The following is a 15194-nucleotide window of genomic DNA, read 5'->3' as shown; positions in this document are numbered from 1 at the left end:
GGAGGAAAATATATTTTGGGGCCTGGGGTGGAACAACTTTTGAGCGGCCCTGGCTCACTGTAAGAGGAGGCCGGGGCGAGCCCGGCTTTCAGGAGCCAGAAGAGGAGAAGCTGAGCAGAGAAAATACCAGACCAGACATCTGAGGGCCTAGCTTCTATCTGAGGTGCTGTCTGTGACCCTGGAATTGTCACTTCCACCCTGGGTCTCAGTGTCCAATTGTGTAAAGCAGGGGTGACAATCTCTCTGGACTCCCTAACTAGGGCATTGCACTTTGGTGTATGTAATATTTCCTCCTGGGTCCAAACTTTTTACAGGAACCTGCTGAGTAGTTGTAGTGGGGTTTGAGAATGGGCATCCAATTTCTTGCAAGACAAATTTCCCCGATAAGCAACTTCTATTCTGATTTCTATCACCATAGGTTAGTTTTATTTGTTCTGAATTTCATATAAACAGACTCATAGAATATACACGCTTTGAGGCCTGGTCTCCTTTGCTCCATGAAATGTCTGTGAGATTCATCCATGTTGTTGTTTAGTATTAGTAGGTTGTTTTTGCTTTTGTCATTGTTGTTGCTCTAATTGATGGTAGTGTTTCATTGTATTTTCATTCTCCTACAGATGGTTATTTGGCTTGTTTTAAGCTTTTGTTTATTATGAATAAAGTTGCTATAAACATGATTGAACAATTTTAAATTTTCGTTTAATAAACATGTATAAAAGAAAGAAAAGACAAAATTACCCAAATCCTGAAGGAAAGAGGGAACATCATCACAACTGATCCTACAGAAATCAGAAGGGTTGTAAGGGAATATTAAGAGCAACTTTATGTCAACAAAATAGACAACATAAGAACAATGGACAAATTCCTAGAAAGACAAATTATCAAAAGTGACTCAAGAAGAAATAGAAAATCTAAAAAAAAGAAGAAGAAGAAATAGAAAATCTAAGTAGATCTATCACAACAAAAGAAACTGAATGAAAAAGACTTCCCACAAAGAAAAGCTTAAGTGCAAATGGCTTCACTGGTGAATTCTGTCAATATTTAAGGGAGAAGTAATACCAAACATACATAAACATTTTCAGAAAGCAGAAGAGGAGGAGGATTTTCCAACTCATCTTACAAGATCAGTATTATCCTGCTACCAAAGCCAGACAAATATAGCTCAAGAAAAGAAAACTATAGATCAATATCACTCATGAATACAGACACAAAAATCCTCAGTGAGGGACTTCCCTGGTGGTTCAGTGGTTAAGAATCCACCTTCCAATGCAAGGGACGTGGGTTCGATCCCTGGTCAGGGAGCTAAGATCCCACGTGCCGCAGGGCAACTAAGCCTGCATGCCACAACTACTGAGCCCGCATGCCACAACTAGAGAGAAGCCTGTGCACCACTACAAAAGATCACGTGTGCTGCAACTAAGACCCGATGCAGCCAAAAATAAATATTTAAACAAATAAGCAAAAAATAAATTTAAAGAAATCCTCAATGAAATATTATAAAAACGAATCTAGCACCATAAAAAATGATTAACACCATGACCGGGTAGGATTTATTCTAGGAATGCAAGGTTGGTTTAACATGTAAAAGTCAATGTAATGCACTGTATTAATAGAACAAAGGACAAAACCCATATGATCCTCTCAAAGACACGGAAAGAGCATTTGGTAAAATCCCAAACCTATTCCATATGATGATTCTCAGCAAACTAGGAATAGAAAGGAAATTCCTCATCCTGTTAAAGGGTCCCTGTTATGGACTAATACAATCTGCATCCCCCCAAATTCGTATGTTGAAATACTAATCCCAGTACCTCAGAATGTAACTACATTTGGACATAGTTTCTTTGTTTTTTTTGTTTTGTTTTCTGGTTTGTTTTTTTTTTGCTGCATTGGGTCTTTGTTGCTGAGCACGGGCTTTCTCTAGTTGGGGCGAGTGGGGGCTTCTCTTGTTGCAGAGCACGGGCTCTAGGTGTGTGAGCTTCAGTAGTTGTGGCACGTGGGCTTCAGTAGTTGTGGCACGCGGGCTTAGTTGCTCTGCGGCATGTGGGATCTTCCTGGACCAAGGATCGAACCCATGACCCCTGCGTTGGCAGGCGGATTCTTAACCACTGCTCCACCAGGGAAGTCCTGGACATAGACTCGTGCTCTTATAAGAAGAGGAGGTTAGGATACACATACACACAGAGGGAAGACCATGTAAAGACACAGAAGATGGCCATCTGTAAGCCTAGGAGAGACCCTCAAAATAAACCAACCCTCTTGACACCTTGATCTTGGCTTTCTAGCCTCCAGAATGTGAGTAAATAAATTTTTGTCGTTTAAGCCACTCAGTCTGTGGTACCTTGTTATGGCAACCTAGCAAACTCATACAGCCCCTATGGAAACCCTACAGCTAACATTGTACTTAGTGGTGAAAGACTAAATGCTTTCCCCACTAAGATCGGAAACAAGGCAAGGATGTCTACTCTCACCACTTCCATTCAACACTGTACTGCTGAATGTGCAATTAGTGCAATAAGGCCAGAAAAACAAATTAAAGTCATCTAGATTGGAAAGGAAGAAGTAAAACAGTCTTTATTTGCAAATGATATGATCCTGTATTTAGAAAATCCTAAGCAATGTTTAAAAAAAAAAAACCTACTAGAACAAAGGTCTCAGGATACAAAATAAATATATAAAAATAAAGTGTATTTGTGTAAACTAGCAATAAACAATCCAAAAATGAAATTGAGAAATATTTCCTTTCACAATGGCATAAAAAAGCACAAGACCTAAGTGCATAAGACTATAAAACATTGCTGAGAGAAATGGAAAAATATCTAAATAGATGGAGAGAGAGACATTTCATATTTATGGATTAGAAGACTCAATATTGTTAAGATGCCGGTTATTCCCAGATTCATTTACTGATTCAGTGCAATTCCTATCAAAATCCCACAACCTTTTTTTTTTAAAAAATATTTATTTATTTTTGGCTGCGTTGGGTCTTCATTGCTGCACGTGGGCTTTCTCTAATTGCGGTGAGCTGGGGCTACTCTTTGTTGCGGTGCGTGGGCTTCTCATTGCAGTGGCTTCTCTTGTTGTGGAGCACGGACTCTAGGCACGCGGGCTTCAGTAGTTGTGGCTCGCGGGCTTAGTTGCTCCGCAGCATGTGGGATTTTCCCGGACCAGGGCTCAAACCCATCCTGCATTGGCAGGCGGATTCTTAACCACTGCACCACCAGGGAAGCCCGCCTTTTTTTTTTTTTTAAAGAAAGTGAGAACTGGATCCTAAAATGTATGTGGAAAGGCAAAGGAATTGGAATAACCAAAACAAATCTGAAAAAGGAAAAGATGGGAGAACTTATACTACCTGATTTCAAAACTTGCTATGAAACTATAATAAACACAACTATGTGGTATGGATAAAAGATAGATATATAGATCAAGGGAAGAGAATGGACACTCCAGAAATAGTTAAATTTATGGTTAATTGGTTTTTTAAAATTTTTGTTGGAGTATAGTTGATTTATAATATTGTGTTAATTTCAGGTGTACAGCAAAGTTATTTGGTTACACATATACATATATACATGCTTTTTCATATTCTTTTCTCATATAGGTTATCACAGAATATTGAATAGAGTTCCCTGTGCTATACTATAGGTCCTTATTGGTTATCTGTCTTATATATAGTAGTGTGTGCATGTTAATCCCAAGCTCCTGATTTATGCATCCCCCAACATTTCATCTTTGGTAACCATAAGTTTGTTTCGATATCGTAAGTCTGTTTCTGTTTTGTAAATAAGTTCATTTGTATCATTTTTTAAAAATTAGATCCCATATATGAGTGATATCATATGATATTTGTCTCTGTCTGACTTACTTCACTTAGTATGGTATCTCTAGGTCCATCCATGTTGCTGCAAATGGCATTATTTTGTTATCTTTTGTTCTTTATATATATATATATATATATATATATATACATACACACACACAATGGAATATATATACCATGAAATATATGCCAATGGATGCCAATGGAATATATATACATCTTCTTTATCCATTCATCTGTTGATGGACACTTAGGTTGCTTCCATGTCCTGGCTACTGTAAATAGTGCTGCAATGACCATTGTGGTACATGGCTCTTTTTGAATTATGGTTTTCTCTGGATATGTGCCCAGGAGTAGGATTGCTGGATCATATGGTAGTTCTATTTTTAGTTTTTTAAGAAACCTCCAGACTGTTCTCCATAGTGGCTGTATCAATTTACTTTCCCACCAACAGTGTAGGAGGGTTCCCTTTTCTCCACACCTTCTCCAGCATTTATTGTTTGTAGATTTTTTGATGATGGCCATTCTGACCAGTGTGAGGTGATACCTCATTGTAGTTTTGATTTGCATTTCTCTGATAATTAGCGATGCTGAGCATCTCTTCATGTGCTTTTTGGCCATCTGTATGTCTTCTTTGGAGAAATATCTATTTAGATCTTCTGCCCATTTTTTGATTGGGTTGTTTGTTTTTTTGACATAGAGCTCTGCATGTTTGTATATTTTGTATATATGCATTTGTATATATTTGGAGATTAATTCCTTGTTGGTTGCTTCATTTGCAAATATATATTTTCTCCTATGGTTAATTGATTTTTGACAAAGATGCCAAGACAATTCAGTGGGGGAAAGGATGATCTTTTTAACAAGTGGTGCTGGGACAGTTGGATATGTTAAATCATGAGATTACACAGCTACTTCACATCATACACAAAATGAATTTCAAGTGGGTCATAGACCTGAGTATAAGAGCTAGAACTATAAAACATCTAGAGAAAAAATTGGAGAAAATCTTTGTGACCTTGGGTTAGGCAAAGAATTCTTAGTTATAATACCCAAAACACAATTCATAAAATGAAAAATTGATGAAATGGATTTCATAAAAATTTAAAACTTTTGGCTTTGAGAAGTCACCATTATGAAAATGAAAAGACAAGCCACATAGAATATTTACAAATCATATGTCTGATAAAGGATTTATATGCAGTACACAAAGAACTCTCACAGTTAAACAAAGAGAAGACAAACAACCAATTAAAAATTGGGCAAAGATTTTAATAGACATTTCACAAAAAAGATATACGAATGGAGACCAAGCACATGAAAAGATGCTAAACATCATTAGTCACTAAGGAAGTGAAAATTAAAACCACAGTGAGGTACCACCACATATCCAGTAGATTGACTACAGTCCAAAAGACTGATGATACCAAGTTTTAATGAGATGTGGTCGAATTGGAACCTGCATGTGTTGCTAGTGTAAATTTTACAGCCACTTTGGAAAACAGTTTGGCAGTTTCTTAAAAAGTTAAATATATACTTATCCCCAAACCCAGAAATTCCACTTCTAGTTATCTGCCCAAGAGAAATAGACACACATGTCCACACAAAGACTTATACACAAATGATCATAGCATCATTCGTAATAGCTCAAAGCTGGAAAAACCCAGATTTCCATCAAAAAGGTGAGCTGATAAACTGTGGTATATCTATATAATAGAATATCATTCATCAATAAAAGGGAACAAACTTTCCCCCCAGCTTTATTGACATATAATTATCATATAAAGGAACAAATTTTGACACATGTCACAACATGGAGGAACTTCAAATGCCTTTAGCTAAGTGAATGAAGTCAGACACAAAAGATGATATATTGTATGAGTCCATTTATAGGAAATTTCTAGAAAGGGACATCTCTAGAGGAGAAAGGTCAGTGACTGGGGATGAAGATGGGAGTAGGGACTGACTATAAATATTTATGAGAGAACTTTTGGGGATGATAAAAGTATTCTAAACCTGGATTGTGGTGAAGGTTGTACAGATGTATAAATTGACAAAAAGTCATTCAAATGTACATATACAGTGGGTGAATTTCACAGAAGATAAATTATATCCTAATAAAGCTGTTTAAAAAGCAAACAAATAGTAGGAAACACTTACCAAATCGTTTTATGAGTCCAGCCTTACACTGATACGAAAACCAGACAAAGATATTACAAGAAAAGTATGTAGGGTGAAGTGGACTAATGTCCACAATTTACTTTGAAATGCACCAAAACCAGGTTAAATTAGTGAATTGATATTGGGATGAATAGATGAATAAAGATCTGATAAAGGATGTTTAGAAAAATGGTAGAATCTAGCATTAAGTATTTTTATATTCATTGTAAAATGCTTTTAACTTTACAGTACATTTGAAATCTTTAAAAATAAAATGCAAAAAAGGAAATGAATTCATATGGCTCAGCTGAGAATAATTTTTATAAAGACAAAAAATGTAAATAATATGGATTTAATCCAAAAGGAAAATAAAAACAAAGCTTATAAAATTGGTGGCAAGTGGAAGGAACGAGTGTGTGTATACAGCGTGGGAGCTAAATCATCTTCCAAGTCAGCAGAGAATATCTGAAAACTGGAAAACCAATAAAATAGCAGGATAAGCATGAATTAAGAAAAAAAGAGTTAATCACCAGAAGAAAGACCTGTAAGAGTCAGACGATTACCCCTGGGGATTGAGAATCACTTGTAGTATTACTTGACTTAAAATTTGTGTTGGTATTACTTTGATGAAAGTCAAAATTAAACTTAAAAATCAGTCATAAAAAGCTGATACTTAAGTCATAAGGAAAGTAATAAGCAGGTCCTATGTGAGTCAGCAGCCCAAGACCTTCGCCTGGTTGGGTTGCATGGTTGAGCTGGAGACCAGAGTCACCCAAGGCTGGTTCCCTGAGGTCAGGACTGCTCCTTCGTGGAGGGTTCCTGGCTGCTGAGGGTGCTGGACTGGCCCCGAGCCCTCTCGAGTCTCCAGAACCTGCCCCTGCCTCAGGTGGTGCAGTGGGGTTAGAGGTTGCAGGAGCCTGGAGGTGGCATCCCCACCTGCCTCTCTTGTTCTCTGTTCTTAGCTCCTGACTGGCTGGGCATCTGCAGGTGGAGATGCTGGAGGGCTGCCTGGAGGAGGAAAGCACGGCCTGGCTAGGCAAAGAGAATTTTACATGTGGGATGGGGTGTGTCACCAGGTCATATGGAGAGAGTCTGTGCCTAACCTTTAATGAGAAGGGTATGTGGACCAGACATTTAGAAAGCATTTGGAGGAGGAAAGGTGGAGCCCAGAACAAGCAAGTGTGTTGTAGGCCCAGAGCTCTGGCACTGAGCGCGAGTGGAGAGGAGAGTGGGATCCTGCTTTTTCAGGCCCAAGTCCTCCGTGCTTGTTGCCACTGGTGTGTCTTCCTCCCGTGATTCTGCTGAGCTTCGGTTTAAAAAGCTGCCAGGATAAGGGGAATGAGTCACAAGTGGGGGCCCTCTGCTTGGGTGAGACTCTGGCCAGGCTCCCCTGAATCCACACTCTCCTCTGTGGCCAAGGGTCCTGGCTGCCTTTGCTCCTCAAGGAGCAAGGCCAGCAGGGGCTTGTGGCAAGGGGCTGAGAGACAGGACACAAGTTTCCTGGGAGGCTGCTGTGATGTTCCAACCTAGAGCCTGTGGGAACAGAGGTTGGGTGTCCAAACTGGTCACCCAGGGGAGGAGGTGTAGCCAGCAGAGGGGGGCCAGCTGGTCCAAGTGGGAATGAAGCACAGACGTCTAGCGCTACTCAGACCCCCGGAAAAGCTGGAAAGCACAGAGGCCAAGTCAGCCAAGATCACCGGAGGCCAGAGTAGAGCTGCTCACAGGTCATCCACACACATGCATCCCTGGGCCTGGAAAGAGCTCACTCAGCTCAGACAAGCCCACTGGATTCCCAGGCTGCCTCCTGAGTGAGTGAGTCTCCACCAAGCCCAAGTAGCTCGTAAATAAGTCATAATGAGCGCAAAGCATCAGCCCCAGGGGCACCTGGGGACTCCCGCCCAGCTCCCGCCACAAGCGTCAGGCTCACAGGCCTGGGCACAGGTCTCTGCTCTTCAGCTGCGTGTCACCAGCCTCTGTGGTCATACAGTTTGGCTCATCACCCACACCTCCCACAGTCTGGAGTCTCAGGTGCCAGGCCGGGCAGCTCACTTTGCAAGAATAATAATAAAAGTAGCTGTTGTGTAAAATATTTCACAAATTTTGGGCCAAGTATTTTATACGCATTATTTGAGTCTGCAAAAACAAAAACCAAAACGTATAATTGCCCGTTTTACAAGCAAGTAATCGGAGGCTGTGATGATTAATTTTATGTATCAACCTGGCTAGGATATGGCGACCAGTTGTTTGGTCAAACACCAGTCTAGATATTGTTGTAAAGGTATTTTCTGGATGTGAATAACAGTAAAATCAGTAGGCTTTCAGGAAAGCAGATTACCCTCCATAATGTGGCGGGGCCTCATCCGTTCAGTTGAAGGTCTTAAGAGAAAAGACAGAGATCCTGTGGAGGAAGAAGGAATTGGGCCTCCACGCTGCCTACGAACTCGAGACCCCCAACATCAGCTGTTCCCTGGGTCTCCAGCCTGCCCGCCTGCCCTGTGCATTTCAGACCTGACAGCCCCACAATCCCATGAGTCACTTCGAGATAAATCTCTCCTTCTACATATATACACATCCTACTGGTTCTCTCTGTCTCTCTTTTTGCCTATTAAAAAAAATTTTTTTTTTAATTATTTATTTTGTATTTGGCTGTGTTGGTCTTCGTTGCTGTGTGCAGGCTTCTCACTGTGGTGGCTTCTCTTGTTGCGGAGCATGGGCTCTAGGCACCCGGGCTTCAGTAATTGTGGCACGTGGGCTCAGTAGTTGTGGCTTGTGGGCTCTAGAGCGCAGGCTCAGTAGTTGTGGCGCACGGGCTTAGCTGCCCTGCGGCATGTGGAATCTTCCCAGACCAGGGCTCGAACCCGTGAACCCTGCATTGGCAGGAGGATTCTTAACCACTGTGCCACCAGGGAAGCCCTTTTTGACTATTTTTGAAATTTCAGGTAAATAAACATATATCAGCATGTATTCTTTGGGGTTTTGTTAGACATAACAATATTATGTCCACGAGACTTACCCATGTAGTTAGGTTTGGCAGTAGTTCTTTTCCATTGCCGTGAATATACCACAACTTATGCATCCATTCTACTTAAGTGAAAGACCTGTTAATTAACAAGACATGTCTTCTGCCCTGTTCTGCCTTTCCTCCTCTGCCATCCAGCAAACAGGACAGGATCACCACAGTCAACATTCCCATTGGGAAAAGGAGAAGATGGGATGCACACAGCACTCTTTGTTTCAGAGTAATTCTGAAATCTTGGGATGCAAATGTTACAAGAGCCCTCTATTCTCCAGGTGGAAAATATTCTATGGTTAGATTTTCATTCTGGCTTTGGGGAGCAGGCCCCTAGCACATTGTTTTCTGTAGCTCCTTACTCTGTCCTCTGGGCCCTTCATTCTACCCCCTTCCTTTTCCTCCTTGGCCACATCTGAATAGGCCACATCTCTGAGGGCTAAGCAGTTTTCTCATCCTGCTTTGATCCCAGAGAAGATTGGGGGCCCAAGTTGGTTTCAAGCTCAAACAGTCACTGCCAATGTTTGTCCAAGGTGATGTTTTTTTTTAATAAGTTTATTTATTTTATGTTATTTTTTAATTTTTGGCTGCGTTGAGTCTTCATTGCTGCATGCAGGCTTTCTCTAGTTGAGGTGAGCGGGGGCTACTCTTTGTTGCAGTGCATGGACTTCTCATTGCAGTGGCTTCTCGTCACAGAGCATGGGCTCTAGGCATGCAGGCTTCAGTAGTTGTGGCATGCGGGCTCAGTAGTTGTGGCTAGCGGGCTCTAGAGTGCAGGCTCAGTAGTTGTGGTGCACGGGCTTAGTTGCTCCGCGGCATGTGGGATCTTCCCGGACAAGGGCTCAAACCCATGTCCCCTGCATTGTCAGGCGGATTCTTAACCACTGCGTCACCAGGGAAGTCCCAGTTTTTTGTTTTTCTTTTCCATTATGGTTTATTACAGGATATTGAATATAGTTCCCTGTGTTATACGGTAGGACCTTGTTGTTTATCCATTCTACATATAATAGTTTGCATCTGCTAATACCAAACTTCCAATCCTTCCCTCCCCCACCCCACCTCCCCCTTGGCAACACAAGTCTGTTCTCTATGTTTGTGAGTCTGTTTCTGTTTCATAAATAAGTTCATTTGTGTCATATTTTAGATTCCACATGTAAGTGATATCATATGGTATTTGTCTTTCTCTTTCTGACTTACTTCACTTAGTATGATAATCTCTAGGTCCATCCATGTTGCTGCAAATGGCATTATTTCATTCTTTTTTATGGCTGAGTAGTATTCCATTGTATATACATACACCACATCTTTATCCATTCATCTGTCAATGGACATTTAGGTTACTTCCATGTCTTAGCTATTGTAAATAGTGCTGCTATGAATGTTGGGGTGCATTTATCTTTTAGAATTCGAGTTTTGTCTCGATATATGCCCAGGAATGGGATTGTGGGATCATATGGCGACTCTGTTTTTCTGAGGAACCACCATACTGTTTTCCATAGTGGCTGCACCAATTTACATTTCCACCAACAGTGTAGGAAGGTCCCTTTTCTCCACACCCTTTTCAACATTTATCATTTGTAGACTTTTTGATGATGGCCATTCTGACTGGTGTGAGATGATACCTCACTGTAGTTTTGATTTGCTTTTCTCTAATAATTAGCAATGTTGAGCATCTTTTCTTGTGCCTATTGGCTATCTGGATGTCTTCTTTGAAGAAATGTCTATTTAGGTCTTCTGCCCATTTTTTTGTTTGTCTTTTTGTTATTGAGTTGTATGAGCTGTTTGTATATTTTGGAAATTAAGCTCTGTGGGTTGCATTGTTCGCAAATGTTTTCTCACAGTCTGTAGGTTGTCTTTTCATTTTGTTTATGGTTTCCTTTGCTGTGCAAAAGTTTATAAGTTTGATTAGGTCCCATTTGTTCAGTTTTGCTTTTATTTCTGTTGCCTTGCGATACGGACCTAAAAAACATTGCTACGATTATGTCAGAGAATATCTTGCCTATGTGGTCTTCTAGGAGTTTTACAGTGCCATGTCTTATGTTTAAGTCTTTAAGCCATTTTGAGTTTATTTTTGTGTATGGTGTGAGGGAGTGTTCTAACTTCATTGATTTACATGTGGCTGTCCAGCTTTCCTAGCACCACTTGCTGAAGAGACTGTCTATTCTCCATTGTATATTCTTGCCTCCTTTGTCAAAGATTAATTGACTGTAGGTGTGTGGATTTATTTCTGGGCTCTCTATTCTGTTCCATTGATCCATATGTCTGTTTTTGTGCCAATACTATGCTGTTTTAATTGCTATAGCTTTGTAGTATTGTCTGAAGTCTGGGAGGGTTATGCCTCCTCCTTTGTTCTTTTTCCTCAGAATTGCTTTGGCAATTCTGGGTCTTTTATGTTTCCATGTAAATTTTAGGATTATTTGTTCTAGTTCTGTGAAAAATGTCATGGGTAATTTAATAGGGATTGCATTAAATCTGTAGATTGTTTTGGGTAGTATGCCATTTTAATAATATTAATTCTTCCCATCCAAGAGGATGGGCTATCTTTCCATTTCTTTAAATCGTCTTCAGTTTCATCAATTTTTTTTTTTTTTTGCGGTACGCGGGCCTCTCACTGTTGTGGCCTCTCCCGTTGTGGAGCACAGGCTCCGGACGTGCAGGCTCAGAGACCATGGCTCACGGGTCCAGCCGCTCCATCGCATGTGGGATCTTCCCGGACCGGGGCACGAACCCGTGTCCCCTGCATTGGCAGGAGGACTGTCAACCACTGTGCCACCAGGGAAGCCCCTATCAATATTTTTATAGTTTTCAGCACATAAGTCTTTCACTTCCTCGTTCAGGTTTATTCCTAAGTATTTTTATTTTTCTGATGCAATTTTATTTATTTTTAAATTTATTTTATTTTATTTTTATCTGTGCTGCATTGCTTGTGAGATCCTAGTTCCCCTACCAAGGATCGAAACTGGGCCCTCAGCAGTGAAAGTGCAGAGTCCTAACCACTGGGTTGCCAGGGAATTCCCTTGATGCAATTTTAAAAGGGATTTTCCTTTTTTACTTTCCTTTTCTCATATTTCATTATTAATGTAAAGAAATGCGACAGGTTTCTGTATTTTAATCTTGTATCCTTTTACCTTGCTGAGCTCGTTTATCAGTTCTAGTAGTTTTTGTTTGGAGTCTTTAGGGTTTTCTATGTATAGCATCATGTCATCTGCATATCATGACAGTTTTACCTCTTACAACTTGGATACCTTTTATTTCTTTTACTTGTCTGATTGCTATGGCTAGGACTTCCAATACTCTATTTAATAGAAGTAGTGAGAGTTTTTATCATGAATGGCTATTGAATTTTATCAAATGCTTTTTCTGCATCCATTGAGATGATCATGTGGCTTTTGTCCTTTCTTTTGTTGATGTGGTGTATCACATTGATTGATTTGTGTATGTTGAACCATCCTTGTGAGACATTTTGCCCAAGTGAAAGTATTAACTGGTTACTGTCATAATCAATTTTTAAAAATTAATTTTATTTATTTATTTTTGGCTGCATTAGGTCTTCGCTGCTGTGCGTGGGCTTTCTCTAGTTGCGGCAAGCAGGGGCTACTCTTCATTGTGGCTCGTGGGCTTCTCATTGCGGTGGCTTCACTTGTTGCAGAGCACGGGCCCTAGGCACGTGGGCTAAGTAGTTGTGGCTCATGGGCTCTAGAGCGCAGGCTCAGTAGTTGTGGCTCATGGGCTCTAGAGCGCAGGCTCAGTAGTTGTGGCGCACGGGCTTAGTTGCTTCGCAGCATGTGGCATCTTCCTGGACCAGGGTTTGAACCCGTGTCCCCTGCATTAGCAGGTGGATTCCTACCACTGCACCATCAGGGAAGCCTTATCATAATCAATTTGAAAATTGATTTAAATCAATTTAAAAATTGCTCTTTCTCTTTAGATTTAGTCTTTGTTGGTGACTGCTACAGAGGTCCAGGAAAGGTAACCACCTCCCTGGGTGGCTACCTGGGTCATACACTAAGGAAGAGGCAGTGCTGGCCAGCTCTAAAGTTGTACTCTTAACCAACCACCACAACAACCCTTTCAGCCTGGACTCTGAGAGGCTCCAGTCAAATGATGCCGCAGATCCAAGTGTCTGAGGGTCCCTAACTCTACAGAACCTCTCATGGGAAAGACAGCAGAGGGATGGGCACACCCCTCTTTGGGAGGCTACACCAAAGGAGCCTCATTCGCTCCTGTGTCACAGGGACCACGCTGGGTTATCAGTTATCATCTCTCCGGGGAGATATTAGTCTGACTTGGGTTTCTAACTAATCGCCACAGTGTGTCCTCCATATGAGGGGCTTTCTGAACCCAGGAAACCCCATTTCATAGGCCACAGCGCCACCTAATGCTGGTTTATATGAACAAAGAGAGTGACTGAATCATGCTGATCTGAGACCACTCCAGCATTAGCCCCATTTTACAGTTTGGCAAACAGAGGTTCTTTAAGAACCAGCTCAAGTCCTGCCTCATCCACAAAGCTTTACACAACTACTGTTTCTCCTCCATACTCTTCAAGAGTTGGCACCCAGGGGATTCCAGATACAAGAGGAGTTCGGAAAGCTCTTTAGAAGGACGGACATGTCTCTCAGTCTTGCTGATTCCAGTTCCTGTGGAGGATATGGGTTTAGATTCCCCAGGTGATTCTAATGCACCACCACTGTCTCTACCACATGTCTTAGCACTGACTTGAAGAGTTCACTACTTCATAGAGACTTAGATGTGAGGCCTGGTTTTTATTATCTGCAACTTGAGAACGTGCTTCTCTAGGCCTCACTTTCCTCACAGGTCAAGCAGGGATACTCTGCTCTAATTCACACAGTTGTGGTGAAGTTTCAACAAGGCAAGGCAGTTAGGGCACAGGAGCCATTTATAAAATTACTCTGTCTTATAGGGACTCTGAAATAGCACCCTGCACCCTGCACAGCACTGAGTCCATAGCAGGTGTTTTACTGCAAAACTGCACCATGATTTTTGGGTGCAGGTTGGTGTGGTGAGCGCACTGGCTGCTTCTCTCAGACAGTGAGCATTTTCCCCACAGGTGTGAAAAAGAGTGTAGGCACAGCCCTGGTTTCCACACAGACATGGGCTCACAGGTACGTGGGGGATACGCCCTGTGCCAGGTTCTTACCATGGAGTCAGTGTAAGGCTGGATGTCAAGTCCAGTGACAGCGATAGTAACTTCAGGGGGAGGAATGGGGTTTCTCCCCCAGCCATGCCCCCACTGCATGGAGAGTAACACTTGTAAACGTTTGTGTCGTCGCTATGTCAGTTCTCAAATTCTCTTTTACACTTCGGTAACAGAACCATGGTTTTATGTGCAATGTTTATCCCATCACCCAGCAGGATGCCCCGCCACAAGAGGCCATCCATTGAACGAAATCGGCTTGTATGGTGAGATGGGCTTGAATCCAAAGAATGGGAACTAGCGAGTTGGCCCAACACGCAGGGGAGGCTGTACCATTAGATCGCTATCCATTCAAAGAATATGTACTTTGTGCCATTCTCTAAGTGCTGAGAACATGGCCCTGCACGAGATTTAGGTTCTGTCGTCACAGGGCAGAGCTTGCAACTAGTGGGAAAGGCAGTCAACAAACACTGATCTACTTCAGTGCCAAGTTCTATAAAGGAAAGAAAACAGGGCGATGTGATAGTAAGCAAGGTGATGGGGGAGCTTCTCTGAAGACGGAGTGAATGATTCCTCTTCCTCTGGTCCAGACACGCAGAGAAGGCGCAAAGAGTAAGGTCCGGCCCGGAGCTCAGGTCTTCTTATCCTGCCTCCGAGGTCTGGCCGGGCCAGCAGACAGGATTTCCCATCTGCTCTGCTAGCGATTCGCCCAAGAAGACCCGGGCGACTTCCAAAAAACAAAGCGGCTGTCAGTCCAAGAATCTTCTTTACGCCCTGACTAGTGTCTTTGGGCGGTGGACCTCGTGGGACCAGGCCTGGGGACTCGCATAGAAGGAAGAGAGAACCCCCGCCCTCCCCACACTGCAGTGGGGCTGCCGCCATCATGGCGATCCCGGCTGCACCTGGACAATTTAACAGGGCCCGAGGCTAGAGTCCTAAAGCGGCCCTGAAACACCACGCCTGCAGCTCACCGCCATCTTGGCAGAGGCGGTTCCCCGCTACACACACCCAGGGGCGGGGCCTCGCGAGACCCAAACAGGCCCCAC

The sequence above is a fragment of the Stenella coeruleoalba genome (assembly GCF_951394435.1).
Source record: "Stenella coeruleoalba genome assembly, chromosome: 20".
NCBI lineage: Eukaryota > Metazoa > Chordata > Mammalia > Artiodactyla > Delphinidae > Stenella > Stenella coeruleoalba.
Note: the sequence above shows the minus strand (reverse complement) of the source record.